General features: G+C 44.8%; 2 long non-coding RNA genes across 2 annotated transcripts in view; one reads left to right on the forward strand and one right to left on the reverse strand.

Moving 5' to 3' along the window:
• LOC311428592 overlaps window positions 1-16,611 on the forward strand; it is a 64,904-nt gene that overhangs the window by 16,866 nt on the left and 31,427 nt on the right. The gene's annotated exons all lie outside the window — the stretch shown is intronic.
• Window positions 2,243-5,447, reverse strand: LOC311428597. The gene is made up of 2 exons (XR_014687787.1): window positions 2,489-5,447; window positions 2,243-2,455 (listed from the first exon to the last, which is right to left on the reverse strand). It is a non-coding gene; the product is annotated as an uncharacterized lncRNA (long non-coding RNA).

A 16,611-nucleotide genomic window follows, 5' to 3' on the forward strand; every position in this document is an offset into this window, starting at 1 on the left:
GCAATTTAATTCTTGAACCTCAGCTGCAGTGTGTCCCAGTCTCCCCCTCATTCTAGTCAATTTATCACTCCTTAAATTTATGAACCTGTTTGCTTTTGTTATTCCGGACTTCTATTTCTAACACTGCTATAGATGTGTCTGTGAATGGCTGGGGAAGAATGTTTTAATTACTCGTGAAGCTGTTTGTGTTTGATGTCTGGGAGTTTCAGAACAACTGATAACAACTAGTGACTGTTATGGGATACTATGCGGATCTTTGGTATCTGGTTAGGGGGGCCGAGAGATTAAGAGGAAGGAAAAAGAAGCTGAAGGACGGCTGGGAGACAAGTCTTGAAGAGAATGTTCTATAAACTTGGTATGGTGCCAAGTAAGTACAAAGGGGGAGAGGAAGACTACGAGCCTTCAGCATGAAAGACCCCTAGAGACCCCCAGAAGAGACCCCAGAGGAGACTGCGCATGCTCCAGTAGGAGGGACTGCACCCCGGAAGCTAATTTTAATAATCTATTTTTTTTAGAAGTAGTAATGAATATGTATTAGTCTAGGAGCATAAAAATCAGCTGCTTGATGTAACTGGTGTGCGTCCTGGTGGAGCGGAGACTCCCGGTGCACCCAGCGCTGTTTGCTTACCTCTATTCCTTTATATTCTTTCAATAAATCCTATTTTTTTATTTAATCCTAATTTGAATCCTGAGCCATTTATAAGAAGGGTTAGGTTAACTTTAAGGTTTATGTTAAGTGTAAGTGTAAGGGTAACGGAGACAGTAAAGGTAAGGGTAAGGGGAATGGTAAAGTTAAGGCTACAAGTACGTGTTAGGATATGGGTTATGGTAAGGGTAAGGGTTAGGGTAAGGGTAAGTGTTAGGGTAATGGTTAGGGTTAGGGTGAGGGAAACATAAGGGTAAGTGTTAGGGTAATAGTTAAGGGTAAGGTTAAGGTTAAGAGTAAGTGTAAGTTTTAGGGTAAGGGTTAGGGTTAATGTAAGGGTCAGGGTAAGGGCTGGGGTAAGGTTTAGGGTTAGGGTTAGGTAAAGGGTAAGGATTAGGGTAAGGGTAAGGGTATGGATAAGGATAAGTGTAAGTGTTAGGGTAAGGGTAATGTTAAAGGTAACAGTAAGTGTAAGGAGAAGGGTTAGGGTAAGGGTAAGAGTAAGGGTATTGGCAACAGTAAGGGTGAGGGTTACAGTAAGGGTAACTGTAAGGTTTAGATTTAGGCTAAGGGTAAGTGTAGCAGAAAGGGTAAGGTTTACTGTAAGGTTTAAGGTTTCGGCTTCGGTTAAGGGTAAGGGTAAGGGTAATTGTACGAGTAATTGCTAGGGTAAGTGTAAGCGTAAGTGTACATGTAAGTGTTGTTGTAGGGCTTATGGTAAGGGTAAGGTCAAGGGTAAGGTTTATGTTAAGGGTAAGCGTAAGGGTAACGGATAGAGTAAGGGTAAGGGTAAGGTTAAGGGTACAAATATGTGTTAGGGTATGGGTTATGGTATGGGTAAGAATTAGGGTAAGTATAAGGGTAAGGGTAAGTGTAAGGGTACAGGTCAGGGTAAGGGTTAGAGTAAGGGTTAGGGTTAGGGTAAGGTTAAGTGTTAGGGTAATGGTTAGGGTTAGTTTTAGGGTTAAAGTCAGGAAAACGTATGCGTAAGTATTAGGTGAATGTTAAGGGTAAGGTTAAGGGTAAGAGTAAGGGTAAGGTTTAGGGTAAGGGTTAGGGTTAATGTAAGGGTCAGGGTAAGGGTTGGGGTAAGGTTTAGGGTAAGGGTTAGGTTCAGGATAAGTGTTAGGGTAAGGGTAAGGTTAATGGTAACCGTAGGGTTACGGTAAGGGTAAGAATAAGGGTATGGGTAATGGTAAGGGCGAGGGTTAGGCTAAGGGTAAGTGTAAGGTTTAGATTTAGGCTAAGGGTAAGTGTAGCAGAAAGGGTAAGGTTTACGGTAAGGGTAAGTGTTAGGATAAGGGTAAGGTTTAGGGTTAGGTTAAGGGTAAGGGATAGGGTAAGGGTAAGGGTTACGGTAACGGTAAGGGTAAGGGTTACGGTAAGGGTACGGGTACGGGTAGAAGTATGTGTTAGAGTATGGGTTATGGTAAGGGTAAGGGTTAGGGTAAGGGTAAGTGTTGGGGTAATGGTTAGGGTTAATTTTAGGGTTAGGGTGAGGGAAAAGTAAGGGTAAGTATTAGGTTAAGGTTAAGGGTAAGGTTAATGTTGCGAGGACATTTGTTGTCGACGGAAGGAAGACACAGACGCTCAATATGAGTGATCAGTGAACTTCGATTTATTGGATAGCTCAGTCGTCTTTTATCTAATTCAATATAATTAGCTCATACATATTGCAAAAGCTAAGCTCATGATTGGTTAGTGCATTTCTCTATTCTATCAGCTAGTTTCCCACCAAAATAACACAGTTAGTACTTTCCCAGCATACCAACAGATATCATGTTCTTGTACCTGAAACCTCCCTGAAACCTCCCTAAAACCTCCCAGAAACCTCCCAGAAACCTCCCAGATTTTACGTACTTTCTCAGACTCATATGAGCTGCGTTCGATACTTTGTTAGCTCGCGACCTCCTAGTTGCTCAACATTCACATGACCTACTTCACTTAACCATTCCTCCACAATTCCCCCGTTTTTATTTTGGGCTATAAACACCTTCTCTGTGAGTTGTTCTAGTTTCCTAGATAAGCAGCTAAAGACTACCCGTGCAGCAATTATAATCAATACAATTATAAGCAAAAGGCGAAGTCCCTCTTTGATTAAGTTAAAAACCCATCCCCCTACATTTCCAAAGACAGATTTAAGCCAATCATCAAACCAATTATTCTGTATCGTAATTTTTTGTGTATGATCCATTAACCATTTCAATTGATTGTGAATTGATTGCCCATGATCAGAGAGATTAAAGCAACACATTCCTTCTACATCTTCACACCCATGTCCTTGAGCTAATAACAAGAAATCAATAGCGGCCCTATTTTGTAACACAGCATGTCTTATGCTCTCCATATCTTGCGACATTTCAGAAAGAACTTGTGTTGTTACATTTGATTGTTTAACAGCCCAACAAGCAAGCTTATTAATGTTAGTCAAAGCGTGTGCAGTTCCTACAGTCAGAAAAAGATCCATTAAGCAGAGTAATACTGGCAGAATATGGTGCTAACATTTCGCTCAGTTCCTTTGGATCCCCTATTGGGACCCCAAATAAGCATGTTCTAAAAGGATACATAACATAACACAACTATACAACTTAACCCTAATAACACTACAATTACTGTAAGCACTTAATGGTAACACAATTAATAGTAAGTAACACAACTTAATAGTAACACACTTAAACCTAATCACTTGATGGTGATCGAAGGCTGTTCTTGACAGTTATCGAGGTGTCACAACCCACGTCATTGTCAGAATAATTATCAGGAACCTCTTCCTGGTCGTCTTCGGCTTGTGCAGATTCTAAAGCTGCTTCAGTCCACTTTGCAGTGATCCACTGGGTACCTGTTTCCAGCACCATTTCAAAATCTCTATAACATTTTATAGCATTTTTGCAAGTAACCCTTTAACCACATTTATCACAGTACTACATGCAATGATGATTGACACCACAGCGAACAGAATCTTTAATCCCCCTTTGACTAATCCCAGTAACCATCTATGCATTGTTTCAAACAAATCAGTGAACCATTGATTGAAAGGATTGATACCATATTGACTCTTTCTCATGTGCTCTTTCAAGAAAGTAATGGATTTGTGAATTGACTCATTATGATCAAAAAGTTTTAAACAGTACGTTCCCTTAAGTTTCTCCTAGTGGCTACTTCACACAATGACCCCATACTTGTGAAACATGATTTTGCTTGACCAGTACTAATTTCCTATGATTTCAGCCTGTACTATGGCAATAAATGGGCTCTCACTAACACAGTACACAGCACACTTGCACACCCAGAGCACACTTGCACGCTCAGAGCACAATTGTACACTCAGAGGCCTCTGGCACATCTCACTCTCAATCATACCACAACCTCAATCATACCACAAGAATATAATTTAGAATGATAAGCAAACAATACGTGCGGCCAATATAATTTAGAATCATAACCAAACAAACAAGTATTGTCTCTCATTGTGTTCCTCCTGAAGTGACTTGCAACACTTTGTTTTAAAACCTTACCCTTACACAAATACTTTCAACACAAAATACCTGGACATTTAAGAATAACACATACAATTATTAACACTCCAGTTAGTATCCCTTTTTCATTGCAAGGTAAACCTCTTATAAAAAGAATGCCAGAGAGAAGCAGCACAGCCGCCGCTGCTTCCATGGTTACGTCAGACAGGCTGCAGGGTCCTGATGTCCGTCCCTCTTCTCTGTGCCGACTCGCCACACGGTGAGGGTCGGCTGCCGTTCGATTCCGCGGAACTCCGAGTGCAGCGCTGCTCGTGGCGGTGACTGAGGGGGGGGAGGCTCCCATTGCCCCGTGGCCCCCTGAGGCAGCGCTATCGTTCTCACTGAAGGCGGCAGTGGGCAATCCCCAGCTCCAGCACTTCCCGGCAATCCCAGTCGCTCTGTAGCGGTAGCAGTAACTCTCTGCTCAGCCTGATGTATAACTAAGGCATTAGTGACTGCTCTCCAAGGCTTCAATAATTTTTTAGCAGCCTTATTTTCATCAAACAATTTGTCCCCAAATTTACGCCACTCTGTTTGTTCAAAAACTGTATCAGGATTGATAAAACAACCCTTAGCTACCCCATATGCTAATAATCCTGGTAAATCCTTTTTGCAGTCTATAAGCTGTGTGCTCCGCTTTTCTAAAAAGCATTTGAGCAAATCATACGCCGCTTGTCTCTCCATACCTTTATATACGTCGGTACCGTTGCAGCCTTTGCAAAGACCTCGGCGGCGCTTTCCGGCGGGACCCTCTATGGGCTCGTCCCGGGTGCGAGGACTCTCTTTCCGAGCTGCGGGTGCGGGGATTTCAAGTTTTCGTCCCTTTCACCTTTCAGGTCTCGGGTGCGGAGATTCAACAATTTTTAATCCTTTTCACCTCCTGAGCTGCGTTGCAGGACCGGTCCTTATATTCCGTCCAACCGTGGCTCGCAGGTACAATTCCAGCGCAGGTTCAACTCCAGCGAAGTCCCTGTTCCTGTATTGTAAGCCCCACGTTGGGCGCCATTTGTTGCGTGGACATTTGTTGTCGACGGAAGGAAGACACAGACGCTCAATATGAGTGATCAGTGAACTTCGATTTATTGGATAGCTCAGTCGTCTTTTATCTAATTCAATATAATTAGCTCATACATATTGCAAAAGCTAAGCTCATGATTGGTTAGTGCATTTCTCTATTCTATCAGCTAGTTTCCCACCAAAATAACACAGTTAGTACTTTCCCAGCATACCAACAGATATCATGTTCTTGTACCTGAAACCTCCCTGAAACCTCCCTAAAACCTCCCAGAAACCTCCCAGAAACCTCCCAGATTTTACGTACTTTCTCAGACTCATATGAGCTGCGTTCGATACTTTGTTAGCTCGCGACCTCCTAGTTGCTCAACATTCACATGACCTACTTCACTTAACCATTCCTCCACAGGTTAAGGTTAAGTTTTAGGGTTAGGGTTAATGTAAGGGTCAGGGTAAGGGTTCAGGTAAGGTTTAGGGTTAGGGTAAAGGTTAAGGTTAAGTGTTAGGGTAAGCGGAAGTTGTATGGATAAGGATTAGTGTAAGGGATAGGGTAAGGGTAAGTGTTCGGGTAAGGGTAAGGTTAATGGTAACCGTAAGTGTAAGGGTAAGGGTTAGGGGAAGGGGATGAGTAAGGGTAAGGGTAGGGGAAGTCTAAGGTTATGGGTCAGGGTTAAAAGTTAGAGTAAGGGTTAGGGTTAGGGTTAGGTAAGGATAAGTGTTAGGGTAATGGTTACGGTTAATTTTAGGGTTATGTTGAAGGAACATAGCAACAGTGCGCGCAGTCGCAGAATATACCAGGATGTGCTGAGTAATCCCAGAATTAGCAAGGTATAAAAAGGGACCCTGGCAGGGGTGAGGTGCGTGGCGTTGGCGGAGCTGAGACTCCCCGGCTGCCCAGTGCTGTTTTGCTTGATGTTTGCTTACTCAATAAATTCCTTTCTATGATTAATACAATGCTCTCTGAAAATTAATTAAGGGGGCAACTTATAACACTTTGGACGCTCAAAACCCAAACCCAAAAACTTTGGACACTCAAAACCCTATCCCGAAAACAGGACGCTCAAAGCCCTAACCCAAAAACATTAGGATGCTCCAAGCCCTAACCCAAAAACATTCGGACGCTCAAAACCCAAACCCAAAACATTAAGATGCTCCAAACCCTATCCGGAAAACATTAGGAAGCTCAAAGACCTATCCCAAATACTTAGGACGCTCAAAACCCTATCCTGGAAACACTGAGATGCTCAGAACCCTATCCTCAAAATTTAGGATGCTCCAAACCCTAACCCAAAACATTAGGACGCTCAAAGCCCCAACCCAAAACATTAGGACGCTCCAAACCCTATCCTGGAAACATTAAGATGCTCAAAACCCTATCCTGAAAACTGAGGATGCTCATTACCCAGACCCAAAATATTAAGATGCTCAAAACCCTAACCCAACTACTTAGGATGCTTGAAAGCCGATCCCAAAAAATTAGGGCACACAAAAGCCTAACCCCCAAAATTAAGATGCTCAAAATCCAAACCCCCAAAATTAGGATACTCAAAACCCTGGACCTGGAGAACCTAACCTGAAAAAACAAAACAAAACAAAACAAAAAAAAGATCTTAAAACCCTAACCGTAAATAACTGACCAAAAATAAAACCTTAAGACTCTAACCCTAAAAAACATATCAACACTACAACCCAAAAAACTCTAATACCCTAACACGCTAACCCTGAAACCCTTAAAACCCTAACCCCCAAATCCTTAAAACCCTAACCGTTAAAACTCCAACCCTAAAAACCTTAAAATCCTAAACATAAACCCTGAAACCCCTTACCCTGAAACCCAACCCTAGTGCCCAATCCCTGAAACCTTAAAACCCTGAATCAATCTGTAGCAAATAGCATAGGCTGAGTCGAGGATCTCAGTACAGTAGCATTATTATTCGAGATTACAATGGCGGGTGTCCCACAAGCAGGAGGGTGCCTACTAATTCCATACACAGTTTATACACTTTTTTTTTCTGCCGAGGACCGGGACCCTCCCGACCCTCCCCTGTTTCCCCTTTAACTGTGCTAATCAAGGTTCATAATCTAGCTGGTGCTTCACAGAGAATACACAGCTGCTGGCCTGTTACAAGTCACATTTCTTTTGAGGTTTTTACTCTTTGAGGTGGTAATGTTTCTTACGCCGTGATTTCCACCTAATTGCTGTAAGGATTCTGGTTGTCTGCGTTTTACAAGGTTGTCTGTTATAATAAATAAAAGTCCCAAATAGGATTACAATCAAAGTTTACAATTCACTGAATGAATAGAGGTAAGCAAACAGTGCTGGGTACGCCGGGAGTCTCTGCTCCACCAAGACGCGCACCAGTTATACACCAGTTACCTCCCTTAAGGGATATAGAGAAGCCCTCTCAGATACTTCCGTCCTGCTTCTCCTGCATGTGGCCGGAGGTCGGTCTAATTCTGGTGCTGTTGGTGGTGGAAGCTGGGGCAACGGTGGTACTGGTGGCGATACCACAGCCACCGGAGGGGGAGCCGCCGGGGGTGGATTGTTAGGATATGGAGGTGGTAGCTTATCCAACGGCTCACGTTTATCTTCTTTTTCTTTTTCATGTTCTTCTTGTTCTTCAAATTTCTTACCTGCTTTTAGTGTAAATATTGAGGCTGGAAAAGGACGTGAAGTCCTCCTGATCCATAATCCTGCATAATCACTTTCTTCCTGGCTAAAAGCTTCCTTTGAATTAACATGGATATTTAAGGCCTGGCAAATCCAGTCTTCGAAGGTTCCAAAAACAGGCCAAAAGACATGTAGTCTTAAAGGCTCCTTTGGCCATTCTGTCACATAATACTGGACCATTTTTAATTTACTTTTTCCTTTTCTGGGGTCCCTATCATTCCAATTTCGAATCGTTATTCCTAATGGACTTTCTGGTGGTATGACTGGTAATTTGCTCCCTTTCTTCTGGTCTCTGGTCTTCGATTTTGTCTGACCCATCTAGGAATTTTACTATGGCAATTCCCATAGCCCTTGGTTACCTTAGTAAGAGTGTCTTGCAGGGGGTCGAGGACCTATCACACACCCACAAGTCCTATAGGAATCCCTTCGGTCCTTCACCGGCCAAGTCCCTCGCGGGAGATTGGAACCGCGGTTAGAAGACCTCCACAATCGCTTCGGAACTAAGTTCCATCTCAGTCACACTCTTACACACACAGGCAACCGAACCCCACCCAACCGAACGGTATACGCTTTAAATGCTTACGACTCCGTCATCTTCGTTCGGATCTTCACACACACAATTATGGGCAAAATATAGTGCTGCAGCTGGCAAGGGAGCTGAAAAAAAGAATCAGAAACTTTGCTTACCTTTATTCAGGTTTAAGATGCCATTAGTTCCGACCTGACTCAAACAGCAGCCACCAAATGGTGGGGGTGCCTCTCCTAGATCAAACCAGAAATCAGGAACCAAAGCCCTCCCGGACGAGAGCCCACTTGTAATAAATGACTGGGTCCCAAATAGGATTGCAATTGAAATTTACAATTTATTAAATGAATAGAGGTAAGCAAGCAGCGCTGGGTGCGCCAGGAGTCTCTGCTCCACCAAGACGCACACAAGTTACATTAGGCGGCTGGTTTTTATGCTGCTAGGCTATTACTACTTCTACAAAAGGCAGGGTTATTCTAATTAGTTCCCAGAATCCAAACCCTCCCACTGGTGCAGGCGTTATCAGTCTCCGGTGGTCCCTCTGGGGGCCGCTCGTACTGAAGGCTCGTAGTCTTCCTCCCAGGCTTTTCTCTTGTCCATCTCCTTTGTCCATCTTGGCTGGATGGCAGACACTTGCATAGTGTCCCATGCAACAGTTGTAATAGTTAGCAGTTATTCTGAAACCCCTTTGTTCTCTTATCCCCTATTGACCCGAATTGCTGGACCATTCCTTTGCAAGATACAAGAACAATATTAACCACTCTGGTTTTCTCAGACTTTTCATCATATCATGCGGCCCTAGCATTGTTCCATATTGACACGAATCAGATGAACTCATTTCACACTGTTAAGCTGTCTTATCACTGCAAGCATATCTCAATACCACCTTCCTTCCCTCTACAGGATGTAACTGCGCAAAAACAACATTTTTATTCCCACAACCTTGATCCCCTTACCCTGAAATCCTTATTCCCCTTAAACCTAACAACTCTAACCACAACCCTAACCCTTATTATCAACCCCCTAACGCTAATGACACTGACCTTAATCCAAACCCCAAACTGCCCCTAACCCCAGACAACCAACAACGAAACACACACACACAAAGATGGAAACTACAAAAAAGGCAAAACCCACGATACAGGCCCCAAATCACAAATACGCAACCAAAATGCTACAGAAAAGCCCCAGATGCAGGCCCCAAATGCTACTGCTAGGCCTCAAAAGCTCAAGATGCATCCCAAAGCAAAAATGCAGGCCCCAAACGTTACAGAAAAGCCCCCAAACCCAGGCTGCACAAGTCTACAAGCAGGCCCCAAACTGCCAACAGAAGCAGGCACCAACCACACCCAGATGCAGACCCCAACTGCCCACAAGCAGCTCCTACCCCACCACCCCCTCCCAAGAACTGGACTCCACCCAGACACTGGCCCAAGACCCGGGCCCGCCCCCCGCCATCCCCCCTACCCTCCCCCCCGACACAGGTGTACAAGCAGCTCACAACCCGCCCCTTCAGAGACCGGTCCCACTCCCCCCCCCCCTCCCCAAGACATGGGATGCGGAGGTGTACAACCAACTCCCAACTCCCTCCCCCTCAAAGGGAGGCCCCAAAGACCCCCAAATGGAGGCTCCTAGAGTGAACAAGCACCTCCCAACTCCCCCAGGCACAGGCCCACCCCCCCCCCCCAAACACAGGCCACAGAGGTGTATAAACAGCCCAGACCCCCCTCCAAGACCATGGCCCCTATAGTGTACAAGCAGCTCCCAACCACCCACAGATGCAGGCCCCAACCCTTTTCAAAAGGGAGGCACCTAGAATGCATGAGCAACTCCCAACCCCCCTCAAATAAAGACCCCAAAAGTGTACAAGTAGCTCCCCCCCAGAGACAGGACCCAAAGGTGTACAACCAGTTCCCAACACCCCTGAGACACAGGCCCCAACCCCCTCCCCAGACACAGGGACCCAAATTCTACAAGCAGCTCCCAACCCCTGCCAGGCAGGCCCCCTACCCTATACAAGCAGCTCCCAACCCTCCCCCCCCTCCCCCCGAGGGAGGCCCCCAAGCCCCCCACAAACACAGGCCCCTACAGTGTACAGGCAGCTCCCAGCCACCCCCAGATGCTGGCCCCAAAGTTGTACAAACAGCTCCCAGCCACCCTGCAGAAACAGATTCCTACATTGTACAAGCAGTTCCCAGCCCGCTAGACACAGGCCCTGACCCCCCACACATGCAGGCCCCAAAGGTGTACAAGCAGCTCCCACCCCTCCCCCAGACGCAGGTCCCAAGCCCCCCCCCCCCCAAACACAGGCCCCTACAACCAGCACCTAATCCTAAAATTTAATTATTAAATTAAAGCCAGGAGAGAAACCCGTTAAGGTTAAGTAATATCCTTTGAGGATAGAAGATAGGAAAGGAATTAAAGAGATAATTGATCAATTTTTACAGTATGGATTATTGATTGAATGCGAATCAGAATACAATGCACCCATATTGCCAATTAAAAAGGCAGATGAAAAAGCTATAGGCTAGTTCAGGATTTGAGGGCCATAAATAAAATCACTGAGGATATACATCCAGTAGTGGCAAACCCTTATACTTTGCTGACTAAATTAAAGAATAGTCAAGTCTGGTTTACCGTACTGGATTTAAAAGATGCCTTCTTCTGCCTAGGCTTAGCCACAGAAAGCCAAAACCTATTCGCCTTTGAATTGGAAAATCCCGATTCAGGCAGAAAGACGCAGCTTACGTGGACATTACTACCTCAAGGATTCAAGAATAGCCCCACTATTTTTGGAAACCAATTAGCAAGGGAACTTGAAACATGGATACCTCCGGACACTGAAGGTGCTTTGTTACAATATGTAGATGATCTCTTAATAGCTACCGAGACTAAAGGGAGTTGTATTCAATGGACTATAAGTCGTCTTAATTTTCTGGGTTTAAATGGATATCAAGTCTCTTGACAGAAAGTCCAGCTGGCTCAACAAAGTGTGACCTATCTGGGATTTGACATTTCGGAAGGACAACGAGAACTAGGAACTGAACATAAGGAAGTCATTTGCCGGACTCCAGAACCTCAAATAGTAAAGGAGCTACAAAGCTTTTTAGGAATGACAGGTTGGTGTCGCCTTTGGATTTATAATTATGGACTATTGGTAAAGCCTCTATGTGAATTGATAAAGATTAACCAGTCAAAGTTACTCTGGACTGGGGAAGCACAAAAAGTCTTTAAACAACTTAAACAAGAATTGATGATTTTGAAATATCAAGCAATATTGGTAGAACAGGATGACGTGGAAATTGTGATAATTCATATTGTGAATCTAGCCTCTTTTCTTAGTGATGCTCCGGCACAAGCTGTGATTCACGATCGTTTAGAAACTCTAGAGACTGTGTATTCCAGCCGACCAGACCTTAAGGAGGAGCCCATGGAAGATGCGGAAGAAACTTGGTTCACGGATGGGAGCAGTTTTGTTACGCAAAGACAACGTAAAGCTGGATATGCTATAACAACTACTCAGCAGGTAATCGAGTCTAAGCCTTTACCCCCTGGAACATCAGCTCAAAAGGCGGAGATAGTTGCTCTCACGAGAGCATTGGAACTGGCAGCGGGAAAAAGGGTAAATATTTGGACAGATTCTAAATATACATTCGGCGTGGTACATGCTCATGGAGCAATTTGGAAAGAACATGGATTGCTGACCGCTCAGTGAAAACACAAAGTATGCTGAAGAAATTTTAAAATTGTTAGAGGCTGTAAAACAACCAGAAAAGGTAGCTATCATGCATTGTCAGGGACACCAAAAGGGGAACAGCGATTTTGAAATTGGAAAATCGATTGGCAGAGGCTAAGCAGGCAGCTGAAATAACTGAGGTGAAGGCATTGTCTTTGATACCAGACGGTAAAATCCAAACTATATCAAATTATACAAAAGAAGACTTAAAATTAATTGAAGATTTGAAAGGTAAAATGAAACCAGATGGATGAGTATATTTAAAAGATAACCACATAGTAATACCCTCTAGTTTGACATGGCCCATAGTTCTTACAGAACACAATAAAACGCATTGGGGAGCTGGCACACTGCATAAGAGCCCGAGTCAGACATTAGTGGGACGATATGATAAAACAAGTAACTCAACAATGTAGCATTTGCTTACACAATAACCCCAATACCAAGGATAGAATAAAATTTGGAATAATCAGTAAAGGAAATTATTCGGGGCAACAGTGGCAAATTGATTTTTCAGAACTCCCTAGAAAAGGGGGGTATCATTATTTACTGGTTCTGACTGACACGTTTTCAGGAAGGCCTGAAGCCTTTCCCTGTCGAACAAACAAAGCAAGAGAAGTGGTTAAAGTCTTGTTAAATGAAATAATACCATGCTTTGGGATTCTAGTAGCAATGTCTTCTGATAGTTTCACATTTTTGTGCACAAGTGGTAGAACAGATAAGTAAGATTCTAAAGATAGATTGGCAACTGCATACTCCTTATAGACCACAGGCAAGTGGACAGGTAGAAAAAATGAACCATTTAATTAAACAATAAATAGCTAAAATTGGATAAGAAGCTAATTTGTCATGGCCTCAATCCCTCCCTTTAGCATTACTTGGAATTAGAGTCAAACCTAGAATAAAAGGGAATTTGAGTCCCTTCAAAATCTTATATGGAAGGCCGTAGCAATTTCTATTTAGTGGAGAGGACCTAATGCAGTTAGGATCAGAATATTTATATGCTTATATAACTGAACTTCAGAAACAATTAAATAAAGTACATACATTTGTTTTAGGGACCAGGGCTAGAGGGTTGGATCAACCGATCCACCCCTTTAAGCTCGGGGATTATATATATATAAAGACTTTTTCAGGACAACCCGTGCAGGAAAAATGGAAGGAAAGTGGATGGGACCATACCAAGTATTACTGACAACACACACCGCCATTAAGATTAAGAAGCAAGCAGCTTGGATCCACAATTCAAGGGTGAAGAAGGTCCCGGCGAGGATATAGACCACCACTCCAATTGGACCAACAAAATTACGGTTTTCCAGATCCTAATGATTGCAGGGGTGCGGTTCTCGGATTCGGGGTGGGCAACTTGGGATGAGAACTTACACCTGACCTTAATACAAACAATTTCTCAAGTAACTAATAAGACGAACTGTTGGGTATGCACCCATCTGCCACAGCATGGGAATAAGGGTGTATCGTTAATCGGGATTCCCTTGCCTGCAAACTTATCTTGGACTAATTTGTGGGAAAACACATCTTGGGGTCGAAAATATTAAGAAGTTTTGGAACTAGAAGTGAGTAGCTTCATGCCGTTAGAATCCTATTATGTATGTGTACAAAGGTGTAACCCGCCTAAGGGTATAGGAAAACAGCATTGTATAAATACGGATACTACTTATGTGGGAAATCAGACATCTTGTAATTGAACAATTGATATTAGTACGACTAGCGGCTGGGCAAATTCAACCAGCTGGACGGTTCCAAAAGGAAAAGGGTGGTATTGGCTATGCAATGATACAGCCCGTAAGGTCTTGCCTGAGAATTGGAAGGGAACTTGCACTCTTGGAGCGGTAGTCCCCAATATGACAGTACATGATGTAGTGCCTCGAGGTTACTTGAGAAATCATATCCGGAGAATCAGATGAAAAATTAACAATACATTGGTAGAGAGACACACCCCTTTTCATAGTTTTGTGTGATGGTTTGTCACATGGTTAGGAGTGAGTGAATTGGAAAAGGCAATAGTTAATATTTCTGCAATTATAGAGAAGTTAGAAAACAAAATTCTGGATGCTATGAAGGCTCAACAAGAAGAGATATCTAGTTTATCACAGGTAGTATTACAAAAGCAGATGACCCTAGACTTGTTACTGGCCACTCAAGGGGGAGTCTGTACAGTAATAAACACAAGCTGTTGTATGTATGTAGATCAGAGTGGAAGGATCTCTACCGACCTGGAAGAAATATGGAAGCAGACAAGGATCCTACATGAGATCAGTAAAGATGATCTTTCATGGAGTTTTAGTGAAATATGGAATAAGTTAACCTCCTGGTTGCCCAATTTCCAATGGTTGAAACAAGTATTCATTGCTCTAATCGTATTAGTAGTGTTAGGAATATTTGTGTGCATGTTGTTTAGATGCCTGCTTTGTTGTGTTACTGTAAATAATGAAAGTATCTGATGCAAAAGAATTTGCATGGGAAAAGAAAAGGGGGGATTGATTAAGGAGGTATTGGGGAGGCATTGGGGAGGCAAGGACAATCCCCAGACATGGACTGTATATCTCAAAACAAGACACTGAAACTCATGATAAGGAAGCGGCAGACGGACAGAGAAACAAACGTAAGGACTATAAATCTCAAAACTGGACATTGGAATTCATTATAAAGATACAACAAACGGAAGAATTGGCAACAACCAGCTCTCGCAATTAAGAAACATGCCAATTCAGCAGATTCTTGACCAAAGGTGAAAAGTACACTGTGAGGAAGACTCGGGATCTTCCTCCCAGAGACCCCTGCCCACGTCCCAAAGACCCCTGCCCACAATTCTTGGAAGGCTCTACGCAGGCGCAAGGTGCCAAAAGGCTAATTAGCATAAGAAGCGAGGGAAGGCGGGGATAGGTAATGCATATGTATAGGTGCTTGTAGAATATTGATAGATTGATTGTATAAATTCAAGACTGCTTTCCGCTTTAGGTATTCACGATAGGTGGAGAGATCCCCCGTGCATCCAGCGCTGCAATAAAGAATATACCACTTAAAGGAATTTCGGCTTCGATCTTTGAATCACAACCCCCCTCAAATACAGACCCCAAAAGTGTACAAGTAGCTCCCCCCCTGAGACAGGACCCAAAGGTGTACAACCAGTTCCCAACACCCCTGAGACACAGGCCCCAACCGCCCCCCCAGACACAGCGACCCAAATTCTACAAGCAGCTCCCAACCCCTGCCAGGCAGGCCCCCTACCCTATACAAGCAGCTCCCAACCCTCCCCCCCCTCCCCCCGAGGGAGGCCCCCAAGCCCCCCACAAACACAGGCCCCTACAGTGTACAGGCAGCTCCCAGCCACCCCCAGATGCTGGCCCCAAAGTTGTACAAACAGCTCCCAGCCACCCTGCAGAAACAGATTCCTACATTGTACAAGCAGTTCCCAGCCCGCTAGACACAGGCCCTGACCCCCCACACATGCAGGCCCCAAAGGTGTACAAGCAGCTCCCACCCCTCCCCCAGACGCAGGTCCCAAGCCCCCCCCCCCCCCAAACACAGGCCCCTACAACCAGCACCCAACCCCCTACCCCCGATGCCAGGCCCAAAGGTGTAGAAGCAGCTCCAAACCTCCTCCCTCAACCCAGGCTCCAACAGTGTACAAGCAGCTCCCAACCAACCCTCCCCTTCCCCCCCGCCCCCCGACACAGGCTCCAAAGGAATACAAAGAGCTCCCACCCCTCCCCCAGATGCTGGTCTCAACCCCCCCCCCCGCCCCCAGAAGCAGGCCCCAAAGGTGTAGAGTCAGCTCCCAACCCCCTCAATGCCGGCCCCAAGGGTCTACAAGCAGCTCCCCCCTTGCCCCCAGATACCGGCCCCCAGACACAGACCCCAAAAGCCTAATCACAGGCCCTGAACTCTAGAGGCAGGCTCCAAAACCCAGGACAAAGCCCCACTGGTTCGAGACAGGGCCCAAATCCCAGACACAGGCCCCAAACGCTAAACATATGCCAAAAAAAGTATTAGTGCTGGTGCCAAATGTTACAGACAGGCCCAAAAGCCCGAGATGCTCAAGGCTGAGACGTAACTTGGCTTTCTGAATTACTGGAAAGCAGCTTTCATTCTCAGATAATTGTGTGCAGGCTAGATAGGATGGGGCTTCAGGCACCTCTTCACCTGAGGAAACACACTGCCATCAGGCACCGCTGTGCCAGACAAGCTTGTTCTGCTAGAACACCCTACTCAGATGCACTGTGGCATTCAAGTGAACTGCTTTCATGCAAATATAACGACTGATGTTACAACCCACCTTGCCTGTGGCACCTGATGAACAGAAGAGTAAGCCACCGCAGCGCTTCAAAACCATCCCTGCACGTGCCGCTCCTTGTCGCTCTCTGGCCTTATCTCATATCCTTATCCACTTCTGTGGAGAGCCTGCCACGGCACCTGCAAAGCAAGACGGACACCTTTCATAGTCACCTTGTGCTACTTGGTCGTTCTGCTCCAACCCAGCTC

This window comes from Aythya ferina (genome assembly GCF_964211825.1).
Source record: "Aythya ferina genome assembly, contig: HAP1_SCAFFOLD_97, whole genome shotgun sequence".
NCBI lineage: Eukaryota > Metazoa > Chordata > Aves > Anseriformes > Anatidae > Aythya > Aythya ferina.